Source organism: Perca flavescens, chromosome 22, assembly GCF_004354835.1.
Source record: "Perca flavescens isolate YP-PL-M2 chromosome 22, PFLA_1.0, whole genome shotgun sequence".
Lineage (NCBI taxonomy): Eukaryota > Metazoa > Chordata > Actinopteri > Perciformes > Percidae > Perca > Perca flavescens.
The window spans coordinates 3,501,476-3,515,471 of NC_041352.1; the positions used below are offsets into that span (position 1 = coordinate 3,501,476).

General features: G+C 42.1%; 1 protein-coding gene and 1 non-coding gene across 2 annotated transcripts in view; one reads left to right on the forward strand and one right to left on the reverse strand.

The window, feature by feature from the left end:
• LOC114549485 (palmdelphin) overlaps positions 1 to 998 on the reverse strand; it is a 35,589-nt gene extending 34,591 nt beyond the window's left edge. Inside the window, exon 1 of the mRNA XM_028569815.1 lies at positions 922 to 998. The gene's annotated coding sequence lies outside the window, so the exon portion shown is untranslated. The remainder of the gene's footprint in view (positions 1 to 921) is intronic.
• A 12,900-nt stretch (positions 999 to 13,898) lies between these two features.
• On the forward strand, positions 13,899 to 13,980 carry trnas-gcu (transfer RNA serine (anticodon GCU)). The gene has a single exon. It is a non-coding gene; the product is annotated as a tRNA-Ser (tRNA).
• The last annotated feature ends 16 nt before the right edge of the window (positions 13,981 to 13,996 follow it).

The following is a 13,996-nucleotide window of genomic DNA, read 5'->3' on the forward strand; positions in this document are numbered from 1 at the left end:
CCCCCTGATTCTAGTCTTTATGCTAAGCTAGGCTAACCATGTCCTGACTCCAGCTCTGTTCTTAACAGACAGACATGAGATTGATATCCAACTGAACATCTCACTCACAGAAAGAAAGCAAATGTGCATATTTTCCAAAACGTTACCTATTCCTCAAGGAACTCCTGAAGTATGCTATTAAATCTCTGAAGCAAAAATGAATCATGTTCTGTATTTAATCAGTTTATTCTGCATGTAGTTCATATGAAGATAACAGCATTGTGATTTCAGGTCCTGACAGAGGTGTGAAAATGAGCTCTCTACTTCATTAGCGTCCTCGCTCTGCTCTGCCACATGTGCTGGAATGTTGAAATGACTGGGCCGAGTGGGAGGGAAAGGGCACGAGGTGACCGGTTTCCTACAGGCAGCCCAGAACAACAGCATGTATGTGGGAGTGCATAAATGTGTGGCTGTGTGGCATACATTAATTACGCCCAAAAAACTTACAATTTTCAGCGTGCTGACTGACAGCTTGTCAGTTTGACGAGATGTCACGTAGATACTTTATTGACTACTCGACTGCTGTTTGCCTGTGTGTTCATCTGTGAGTGAAAGTCTTGTCATTTGAAGCCGGACCCCTGCTGGGAGGCTGCAAGTGGCCGACAGCTTAAACGAATTAAAAGATTATAGAATCAAAAGACCCCTTGTGGCTAATTTTAGCTCCCGTAACAACAAGTTGCCTCAGGATAACTGACTTATTGTAGAAAACTATGTACAGCGGGTTGACAACACATTGGTAATCTCTGTACATAGTAATCTCTCGGAGCTGAAGAGAGCATCTAACCCCTTGAAAGCCCTCAGCTTCAAATAGATGCACTACTGTACTTTAGTGTGGCAGACGCAAATGCAAACAGGAACAGTGAAATACAGAGGTCTACTCACCGGGTGTGTGCTGTGTGTGTGTCGCCGAGCAGGTGATCGCAGAGCGTGTGAGGAAGGTAGAGCTCACTCTTGCAGCGTATTCAACATTACTGAGCCCGGGGTTGTGTCGGGAGATTGTGTAGGCAGAGAGAGATTCAGACTGACTGCAAGACTTCCCCTCTCTCTCTCTCTCTCTCTCTCTCTCTCTCTCTCTCTCTCTCTCTGTCTCTCCATCTCTCTCTCTCTGTCTCTATCTGTCTCTCTCTCTCTCTCTCTCTCTGTCTCTCTCTTTATCTGCTCCTTGGGAGTATGTCATAGAGCCCAACCATGCGCTTAAAATACCTCTAACAATTGCTTGACAAATGTGCATACACACACACACACACACACAGACACACACACACACACACTTACATGTATATGTACATACATAAATGCTGCAATACACATGATTACAAATCTACCAAAAAAATGCATTCACAGTAACTTTTTTTACACATCAGTATTCCCAATGTGCATGCCATATTAACCATTCATCTTTGAGGGTTGGTGGGGGTTCTTTAAGACTATAGATTTTGCACTCAGGTTTTACTCTGGTAAAATGGCAGTCAGTAAATTTCTAAATTTTTTAATTTTGGACCATTATTATTACCATATCCGTGTCTAAATCGTTGGGAAGAGATAGAACAAATAATAAATATATAACACTCAAAAAGCGTACAGACAAAACTTTGTAATTTAGATACATCCATTTGGCTTAGGTGGTGCCCCAAATTGCTTGGGTGCTGCACCTAAGTCTTATAATGGTAAACCCTGCAACTATGTTAGTTTTAAAATTAAATGAACTCAATAATGGCGCCAATTCATTTGAATGACAGTTGGTCACCAAGCGGATAAGCCTCCCTCTTCCCAGAGATGGGGACTCGAGTCTGAGACTCGGACTCAAGTTGCACTTAAGTCGCACAAACAGCTGATTTCAGACTTGACTCGGACTCGACCCAAAAGACTTAAGACTTGACTTGTGACTCGACCCAAAAGACTTCAGACTCGAGCTTCGAGACTCGTCAACAATTTATTCATGTATTTCTATTTTCTTTTATTGGTGTGCGCACTCGCATATAAAAAAAATACATTGACGATGGCGACACCAAGTCCTCCCGGAGTTGTGCCTTTTCTCATTAGTTTTGTTTTCAATAACTTGGTAAACAGTGGCAGTAAGCCAACAGCTACATGCAAGGTGTGTGGCTAAAGATAAATGATGCCGGATCAACAACATCGGACTTCATCAGGCGTCTCAAAACGCACCTAAATATGTCAGTCACTCACACACTAATGTGAAAGAGACGTTACATTTAGCATATATCATCACAGGTAACAAGCTAACCATCGCAAAGTGTTATGCTAATGCTGGGAACAGGCAAATGATATTTTTATAGTTAGTAGTTGCTGAGGCTCAGACATCCATGGTGCACAGGAGGTGGGACGCACGGATCCATCTCCCCAGGAACAAACGCTTTGTCGGGGGGGAAAACTCATGTGATGCGTAATTGATCCTGTGGATGATTTGTAGACTATTAAGTGTACAAGGTGTACCCCAGTCCACTAAACACTGGGTCTTATTTCTGCACATATTTCTGTTACTGTAGTCCTATATACTATTTCATTATTTCATCCATGCGTGGCGCAGCGTCAGCTGCTGTGGAGACGCTGGCCTCACTAACCTCTCCTCCTCTGAGTCGGGTCTCCCTCGCACTGGACTCAGTTTCACTGAGCGTACTAACACTGAGAAAATAAATGGCATTACATCAATGAGTTCAAACTGCTTATTGTGCATAATTTGGACTGACACTGAGATGCATGTTGTTCTGTAACTGATGTGGCGCTGCCATTATTCTCTTGATTTCCACTTTGACATTAGAAATTTTTTTTTGTGAAAGAGACATTACATTTAGCATATATCATCACAGGTAACAAGCTAACCATCGCAAAGTCTTGTGCTAATGCTGGGAACAGGCACATTGTATCTTTATGGTTGTATCCATATAATGTGACAGACTTAGGTTAATATTTCACCAGGTCCGAGGGCTAGAGGGATGTGTTAAGTAGACCCCATAAAGTTATCCCACAACTGATTTTAATACTGTACTGTCTGGACATGCTTTGAATTCATAAGATTTATGGGACAGATCAGATGAACATAGACTTGAGACTTGACTTGAACTTGCCCCTCAAAGACTTGAGACTTGACTTGGACTCGAGGTCAAAGACTTGAGACTCGACTTGGACTTCCAAAAAATGACTTGTGAACATTTCTGCCTCTTCCTGGTTTGCTATCCACTGCACATCGGTATGAAAGTCTCTCCCCCTGGTCCCACCTGCTTTGTCCCGCTCGGCCCACAGACTTAAAATTGTGATGGCGTCACGCAGATGAACATAACATTTCTAGTCCAAATATGAAACTTTCCTGGCTGAAAACTGTTTGTACATCAAGCTGCCCTGTCAACAGACTAATGGGGGAAATGCTTTTTGGACCCCAGAGGATTTTCTTGTTGCAATCTCACAGTTGGCCACTGGAGCTAATCAGCAGTGAGACTGACTGGCTGAGCCATGTGTAGCTCTCTTAATAATACTTGTAGGATGGTGTGTGTGTGTGTGTGTGTGTGTGTGGGGGGGCTGGGGGGAGCACTGAGTCACAATAAACTACAGTATGTATGTTCATGGTAATGAAAGAACATGTCACCCAGAGCAACAGAGTGACTCACTTATGTGTTTCTAATAGTTTTTGGACAACAATGGAACTCTATGGCACAGAGGAAGATCAGGCTTTGATACACACATATGTTACTTGTGAGTAGATACATTCATTGTTGGTTTTGCATATTATTTGTTTATCCGGCGATGAGTAGTACAGTATTTGTCTCTGTTCTCTGTTTCCAGGAAGCAACAAATTCTCTGAAGAGCCTATCCGAGGGTCCGTTTGGTGGTTATAAAACATGCATGCACGATTCAAACCAAACAGGGTAAAACACTCGCAAAAAATATTGCTCCACAGCCTTACACATCATCAAAATCGGGCTACCTTTAAGTTAGCTTGAAACGGCCAGTACATAGGCTACTGTATATCTCTTGTTTTAACTGTTGGGAAAAACAGTGTTTTAGGATGGTATCTCTTCCTTATTTTGGTGGGGGGAAAAAATAGACCAAAGGGTATTGGTACTTATTTTTTAGACTATTAAAATACAGTTTGAACTGCAGCATCTGGCAAATCTCAATCTAGTATCAATCGAGTATAGGTGTGTGTGGTCAGCTGTCCATGGCCATGATGGACGTGCACAGACATCAGTGCTGACATACAATTAGTGTACCACTCCACCATATTTAGCTTCAAAGAATGTGAGCATGTCCTTTTCTTTGGGACTCAAGTCCACTTATCACAGGCCAAAAGTACAGCCAAAACTGCTGCTACTCAAACAATATAGTTAGGTTGTCAGATGGCCGTACAGCATTTGTTATGCAGAAGCCATGAGTCTATCTGAGAGAACTTCATTGTTAGAAAATGGTGGTTTATTCTTGAGGTCCTTTTTGAAATACTGCTCTACCTAAAAGCTTTAATTGGAGAGGTTGCTGTTGCCATAGCAACATTACCCACTCCAAATTTAGTAGACAGACCAGAGAGAAGGAATGCCTACCATAGATCTGCCTTTCAGGCAGTGTTTCCTCAGAATAGCAGAACGACTATATACGTTTACCAGTCTTTACTGTCACTGTTGAAAACTGTGTAGTAAAGATCACATCCTTGGTTTCTAGTTTGTCCCTTTGGGGCTTTCTGAAATAGGGTTAAATGCATCATGTATACAATTAAATATATTTCATTAGTTTTTTGATCAGAGAACAACATTCATTGAGCTGCAGGTAGGGCTGGGCAATACATTAAATACAAATCAATATCGTAATATTGAGATATTGTCTTACATTTTGGATATCGTAATATGACATAAGTGTTGTCTTTTCCTGGTTTTACAGGCTGCATTACAGTAAAGTGATGTCATTTTCTGAAATTTCCAGACTTTTCTCACAGTTCTATTATTTGCCTTTACCCAGTCATTATATCAACATTACTGATCATTATTTATCACACATCTCATTGTGTAAATATTTTGCGAAAGGACCAATTGTCAACCCTACATATCGTCGCAATATCGTTATCGAGGTATTTGGTAAAAAATATTGTGATATTTGATTTTCTCCATAGCGCCCAGCCCTAACTGTAGGAGACTGTAGACCTGTAGTATTGCAGATGGCCAGCGGGTCAGGTAGTAACAAATCTCCCTCACTAATTTGAATGGAGTCACTCAGATGATGCAGCAGGGGTGCCAATTCGAAAGGCTCTGGCAAAGAAAACTCAGCTGGCAAAAAGTTGCGTTGGCTACAAGAATGCCAGCTTGTGTGTACAGGCTGGCATTCCTCTAGATTACTTACTACAGAGTATTTCTACTGTTAACCATACAATTGTTGCACCAAAAGAAAAATAATTACAGTGACAACCTCCAGAGTTGTAAAATCCAGTCTTAAATAAATATAAATATAAATATTATTATCCTCTGTGCAGTGGTTTGGCATGTGATTTGCCTTTAATCTCATTAATCTTTTACTAAAACTGTAACGCCCTAATCCTCACTTATCCATCCATCATCTCATCAGTAAACCATCGCCCCCACCAGTGCAGTAGTCAATCAACTGTAGTTCCTCGAATGGCCCCTAGTTCAGGTTCAGATGGCCGGAGAGCAAAGGCATACGCATCATTGACAATCTGGCAAAGAATGCGTGGGGTGGAAATGGGCTGATAAATATACTGGCAGGCTGATTAGGGAAATGGGAAGCAGGTGAGAATGCGGGCGAGGAAGGTCAGGCGATGGAAAGGTCACAGGGGTTACTGCAGGGCAGGAGGGACTGGCCTGTATCGGAAACGACGAGGGACTGTGACAGGTGGGGAAGTCTGAGGGCATCTGTTGGATGGATGGAGAATGGTAATACAGGGGGGCACGGGACGTGAGGGAGTCTCAGAAAATAAAGAAAATGTTTAATTTGGCCATCACTAACAAATGCCTATTTTCATTCCTTGATGACATCAATGAAAGACTTGTGCCAGGTGAGGAAAGGGGGGAAAGGGAGGCAGAATTCAGAACGTTCAGCGTTTCCATAACCCAACCGTAACCATCCCGTTCTTCTTTTCCTAAACCCAACCCGTCCCGTTGTTGTCCTGCATATCATGGAAACGTAAGCCCACCCCCGACCATTTTTTTCTCCTATCTAATTTATGTTACGACCGGATGACTAGGGGTTATGCGGACGCAACATAACAGGTGCCCCTCCCACTCTTCCCACTTCCAAACATGGCCAGGACAAAGAAGTTCAAAGTAGCAGTTATCATTTATTTTGGAGAGGAGGCCCCAACACAACAAAGAAAACAATTCTAAAAGGCAAAGACAAAGCTCTAACCTAACCTTCTAATCACAAAACAGGAGAAAAAGAGAACAAACAAAAAAACGGACTCCTCCCTCCTACCAGGCTGCTACTAACAACATAAGACAAAGAAAAGTGTTCCCAACTAAAACAAAAATGGCTGAAGGATAATAACTCAACAAACTCAAAACAACCATCTTTACTCAAAGCTACTAACAGTACTCACAATAACTTGGAACACAACAAACAGGTTACACATGCACATGGTGGAAAATGGCAGGGTGAAGAGACGGAGCGGAGCTCCTGTCTGATGAGGCTTAAGATGGCCGCTGTCCTCCCAGCGACCAACCAGGAGACAGCAACAAGCTCTGCTGGACCAATCCGTTGCTCACACCTGCTCCACACCACATGTGCACCCTCAGGAGAAAAACTGACAGTGCAGGGCAAAACAAATTACAAAATATGACCTCAGGGTCATAACACCTCCCCACCCAAGATCAAACATTTTCCTCAAGAAAATGTTTGACTCAAAACCGAGATAGAGCATGGGAACAAGAGGGGGAATGAAAGGGAACTCGAACGGGAACAAAAGGGAACGAAAAGGAACTCGAAGGGGAACGAAAAGGAACGCATTCGTCCGCAACCGGATGTTCAATCACCTCGGGATACGGCAAAAATTTACCACCAGCCAAATCATTCCCGAGGATTAAGTCTACCCCAGCTATCGGTAACTGAGGACGCTTGGCGATACTAAAGTTGCCCGACACAAATCTGGATGACAACTGAATGGAGTGCTACGGCGCCCGCACTGCACACATGTTAACACCCAATGCCCACACATCTGTGATAGTACATCGGATTTCACACACTTTTGCGTCACCACATACACGCAGATTTTCCACCCCAAAACGCTTGACTAAACGTGGAATAAAAGTGAGAACGCGACGCCACTTTATCGTTTTCTCTTCAGATCGTATCAGTCTAAACATAGCCTAAAGCCAGCTACACATGATCTGCGGTAAAACCGCGAGGTAATGCGCAGAGCAGAGAGTCAATGCACATCGCAGGAATATGTCATCATGAGTGAGAAAACAGTTTTGGAAGATGTGGGTATTGCATGCATTTTGTGGAAAAGTATTGCTCATTTATGTTCTATTTATACTGCTTTGCATGGCTGATGTGCTCACTGTATCTCTGCATCAATGTTGTTTCTCCGTTTTGTTCTTCATGTCTACTGTCTTGTGGACGCTGATTATGTTGCTTTTATTGTAAGTTTTCCTCGTTTGTGGTTTATTGTCACTTCATTGGTTTTTGCCAATGGAATGCAGTTGAACATGATCCATCTGGCTAACACTGTAGCATTTATAGACAGGTTAATTATTGTGTGTTTTCCTTATAAATAAAGAAATAAAATGAATTTTCCCTAATGTTGTTTTTTCACTTCATTTGCAGACTACCATATACAATTGAGCTTTTGTCTTGACCTTGTAAACAGCAGTTTGTGATACAAACTCACCACAAGCTTCACTCAGTAACTAGCTTTTAAGTATCATGAAGAGATGTTGTCTATGAGAATGTGTTGGCTTAAACATTGGGATTGGAAGCTTTCTGGTCCTGATATGCTTAAAATGATCTTCTTGTGAACATGATCAACACAAACCAATCTAAAGGCACAATCATCCAATCACAATCACCCATAATGCAAATAGATAGGTTAACCTCCTTCACCCATTCAGTCATTCATAGCATAGCATTCATAGTCCTTTTCATCATGTCATCATTATGCCGTTCTCATCATCAACTACTCAAGTGCAGTTAGGCTGCACTCCCGTTTCCATGACAACCACTGAAGTGATGTTGGAGTGTCTTAGCTGCTCCAGTCTAAAGATAGAGCCCTTATAAACACACCATTTTGGCAGCCCAAACTCCGTGATCATTTCTTTTTAACAAAGATGGGGAAAGAGTGGCTCCACCAGAGAATAGTGTGGCACACACTGGGCGATACTCCATTGAAAAACAAAAATACTTTGTTTTTCACTACTATAATCATCACCATGGGCTGTATGGCAGATGAGAGGGGGGCGATTAACTCAGGCAGGTTACACACTCCATTGTCCAAATTATGTTTTACATGATGATCCATGATCTACCTCTAGTCGTCACCTCACTCGCGGCACAATACGTTTGTATTGGCAATATCAAAATGGCTGCAGCATTTTGCTCGCTTTATGTAGACTACTGTACAGGTCGCGTTTTCTAGGATGGTGAAAGGATGTCCCGCCCTACTCTGCTTTTGATTGGGTAGTATTCATTGCCTTTGTTGGTTGGAAGGGTTAGGTTTATGCAACCCGGTCTCACGGCAGTTCGTGTAAATGTCCACGTTATTCTTAATCTATTGATACGTGTTCACGGAGACGTTTTTCTCGTTTTTTTACATGTAAATGTCACGTTATTTTCTCGGGGAAAGGATGCCAGGAGGCGGCCGAAAAGGACGCTCCATAAGCCGGGAGGCGCCCGCGAGGCGGCCCCCTGGGGACCCGCTGGATGAGGCGGCCGAAAAGGACGCTCCATAAGCCGGGAGGCGGCCCGCAAGGCGGCCCGCTGGGGACGCACCACAATAACGGGATGGCGGAGGTTGGGTTTAGGAAAAAACTTACGGGGAAAGGGCGCCTTAAACGCCGGTAGAAGCGCCACAGTAACACGTGGCACAAAACGCCACAATAACGGGATGGCGGAGGTTGGGTTTAGGAAAAAACTTACGGGGAAAGGGCGCCTTAAACGCAGAAAGGGCGCCTTAAACGCCATGAGACGCGCCACAGTAACACGCAGGACAAAACGCCACACGCAGGGACGCCATCCCCGGGAAACAAAGCGCCACACGCTGGACGCGATACCCGCTCGCCCGGGTCAAAGTCCTGTGTTGTTCGACCCATCCACCACCCCGACCAACCTCCCTACGCGGATTTTCGGCTTTTTATATCACTCCCTACCATTTTCGTGCTGTGGCCACAAAATATGCTTCCCATTGAAATACATTACTTAACATTTTCGTGTTGTCCGCCACGTAAAAACCGACAAAAACGTCTCTGTGAACACGTATCAATAGATTAAAATAACGTCACATTTACACAAACTGCCGTGAGACCTGGCTGGTTTATGCATAAGGAGTGAGAGTGGTAAGGGTAAGGGTAAGAATACCAGGGCAGGTTAATCAGAGTTAGGCAGCGTAGGGGGGCACATTCCATCGCCATCCTAGGAAACAGATATTCGCGTACAGGTCTTCTGACTGTGGATATGTGCAATCTGGGACCCATCAGACCCTGACTCCATTCAACATTCAGCTTGAGATGAGATGTCATTTTGTGGTTGCTTACTCTCTGTGTCTGTGTCTTTGTGTTGTTAGGAAAAGATGGTTGGTGAAATTACAAAATGTACATGTAAGTGTCACCCAGGAGAAGAACAAGACCCAAACCCCAGTCTCCTGGGTATAAGTCATGTTTTGTTTGACCCATCCACCACCTCAACCTACCTTCTTACATGGATCTTCGGTCTTTCATACTACTCGCTACAGTTGTCGCTCTTCATACTACTCCCATACAGACGCTAAAGGGTTCCTTATGCGTCTGTATCTGACGCTGAGATCCATTGACCAAGCATCAGTAATTGACGAGTTCGAAGTGAAAAATTCTAGTTTTTACAATCACTCTTCATAAAGCTAGGCTAGTAGTCAAACGATAAATAAATGTCTTTAATGACTTGAGTCACATATCAACAACTCAAAATTCCATATCAATGTGGCCAGACCACAGGTTTCCAAAGCAAAGACATCTCAACTCAGCCACAAACTTCTGCTATTCAGCTAAGAACACTGAATCTGGTCACATCAAAAATAGCCAAAACCGATGATACTTAGTTTTAGGAGTTTTATAGAAATAGTTTGGATTCTTCATTTGTATTTATTCAGAACCACTAATGTACTTTGAGAACAGTAAAATCCCCAGAAATGTAGAACAGGAAGAGATTACTTCATCCATCGACTGCAACTCCACTGCAACATAACCACTCCACATTCTCCACTGTGTCTCTAATGATAGAAATATATGGAGCATCTGCACTGGCGTCGGTGAGCATAATGTAAGGCAAAGGCCTTCATAACACATCCACAGCCTCCCACCCACTCACATTCTGTCCTGGAGAGGAATTGTGTGCAGTTATGAACAACAACAAAGCAGAGAGGATATCACATGAGAGATCCACACAGAGCATGGCCAGTGAAAATGAATTATTATACTTTGAAAGAAGGATACTCCGTAGTTGAGGACACCGGCTCAACGTGTTTGTTTGTAACACCTGTTAATGTGAATACAAATCTATCTATAGACTTACAGGTGTGTAAGATGATGTAAAAAAAAACAATTATTTCCTGATCCTTTCTATTGTGAATACAGATTGATGTTTCACAAAACAATCACAAGGTCCACCTACACTTCTTCTGGAGTTCCAGCTAAGTCTCTAAAATCAGCAGTGCAATATTCATATATTGAATCCCAGTTAGTCTCTGTCTTTACACATTTCAATAATGTGTCTCTTTGAAATATTGTCTAAGCTTCTATTGACCTGTATATATATATATATATATATATATATAAAATACAAATTGAATTGACGTTGCCTGATCTGCAACAAACGTGTACGTACGGTGCTGTTTTTCAGCCCCACTGCTGAATAGTTACTGAACTATATTTTGAGTGTCTTGTGTTCAAGAACACAATGTGTCACTGTTGCACACGGTCTAGTTTGATAGATTGTGTGGCTGTGCCAGGCCTGTCACAGTTATTAGCTACAGCCAATCTCGCCTCAGTGTCATTTTTGGCTTCTTACTTCCAGAGCCTCGTGCCACTGACTGCAGTCTCATCGCCAGTCAGTTAGCATCAGCTGACAGAAATAGCTGTGGTGTCATACATTCTATCCGGTGAGCACACATGTCCTGCTGGTAATAAAGTGGTATGGTTGGAGATCACAGCTTCAAATTAGGGGTGGAAATGCTGTACACACACTTCCATTTTAGTGTCTGGTTTCAGCAATGATTAAACACTTCCCAGAGAAGAGAGTTGTGAAGGTGCAGCTAAATAGCTGCACCTTCACAACAACCTGGCTCATATTTCACCTCACGTACAGTTTAAATTTGGACCCATGCAAACTGAGTGGCTGTATGGATGGAAGTGATGGTTCGTCCACAACTTTGGTCCAGACTGAAATGTCTCAACAACTATTGGATAGATTGTCATGACATTTTGTCCAGACAGTCATGGTCCCCAAAGCATAATACATACTGACTTTGATGATTCCCTGACCTTTTTTTCCTCAAGCAATAATTTGAGTCAATGCAGTTTCCACATTTACTTCATCACAGCAACCAGTATGGATAACTCGAAATTATGTCCTTATGGAATAATAATGCTAGGTGACAGGTGGAGAAGAGAGCCTTTTCTATATAAGACTACACACTGTTACCATAGAGTATGTATTTTTGTGTTTTTAATTATATGATACATTATCTAATAAACTAACTGCACTGTATTATATTATTCTCTAACACGCTTCCATACGGTACAAACATCTCCTCCAGGCAGTGGGCACATGCTCTCTGTATTCTCATACCAGCACAACAGGTCAGCTTGTAGACCATCCGTGGGGGGGGGGAGAGTAGATGGAGATAAATGAAAGAGTAGCAGATGGATGATCTGTGCTCTAACAGCACATAGCAACAGGACAGCTGAACACAAAGCTGAGTAGGCTGGCCCCACACAAGCTCCGTCGTGTCATAAGAAGGCTAGAGCTGACAGTGATTTAATAATCGACTAGAAGGGCACTCTGAGAGTGCAAACCTGTGCCAAGCCATGCCATATCTCACAATGTTAATGCAGTGGGAATATTCACAGTCAGGAACTCATTTTTTCTGATTATTATGACACCACATGAATGCAGCACAAATGCCCTATTTCGCAATGTTAACAACATGAAAAATAATTTGTGCATCCGCCTGGTGATTCGGATATGCTCCAAAATGTAATGGGTTCTTCCTTGGCCCATGCTACATCTTTCACCAAAACTCTTTTCACAATTCTGCTAGCAAACAAACCAACCAACAACCAACAAACAAACCGACACACCTAGCCGGAAACATAACTTCATTGGCGGAGCTAGTTATACTTTACATTATCAGGTTTCAGGTTATTCACTGTCCCATCTTAATTGAATTATGTTTTATTAACCTTTATTGAACAGAGAGCAAGGTGGGGGCCTTGTGCCTTGCATAAGGTGAACTGGCATCAGCTACCTGTCAACATTCCATACCGATTCATGGACCCTCTGGTTCCCAAGCCTAGTCCCCACAGAGTGAGCTACTGCCGCCAAATGTAACAAAATATGAATCCATTCATCCACCCACGTGTGCATATATAAGGGCCCTCATTGCATCCCACAGCCCTCCTGCTGTCACACAGCCACTTAATCCCACACCGGCAGTATATTCATGTGACGTGAAGACATTTCAAACTGTGCTTGCATGAACATAAACAGTACAGTAGTGTAGTAGCTGTTGTAGAAGTGCCACAAATGCATGTTGAATTGCTGTGATCCATTCCATTCTGTTAAAAAAAAAAATTGTAGGACATGTCATAAAGGGTCACTCTGACGCCATTATGAATTTTAACAGAGACCCAAAACTAATCATAATGTTGTATAAGGAATCTTTTGAATGTGCGTCAATGCAAGTAAATCACTGCTTAAAGGCTTTAAATTCATTTTTTTTTATCACAAAATTAATATAGAATTGTTCTTTTAAAATGTAATATATAGTATCGGCTTACAGAGAAATCAAAGCACTCTTCTACTGTGATACATACTATATATTGCAGATTCATTATTTATGTTTATTTATGTTGGTATTGGTACAAGCTTAAACTGCTACTGTTTTATACATATAATGTGAATACAGATACTGTCTGCATTTAACTATTACTTGAAGACAAACAGTGCCCTCTATTGGCTCAGATGGTATCTGACACACACACACACACACACACACACACACACACACACACACACACACACACACACACACACACACACACACACACACACACACACACACACACACACAGAGGTTCCCTGATTTAATAGAGAGATAGTCCAATACATTTGTTTGCAATTGCAATTGTAAGTATATAAGTAAGTAAATATAGACATGCTATACTATGGCTTTTTTCACTTTATTCGATATACTATGACTTTTGTCTCGCTTTTTTTCGATATACTATACTATGTCTTTTTTCGACATACAATCCTATGGCTTTTTTATAACTATTATTGACATACTATACTTTGGCTTTTCATCACTTTATCGACACATTATACTATGACATTTTTATAACTTTTTTCAACATATTATACAATGGCTTTCTATATTCCGAGCCTTTTAACAAAATGATAAACTATGATATTTTTCGATACACCTTACTCTTATCTAAGCAGACGAGGTGGCCGAGTGGTTAAGGTGATGGACTGCTAATCCATTGTTCTCTGCATGTGTGGGTTCGTACCCCATCCTCATCGATACTGTATGTGTGTT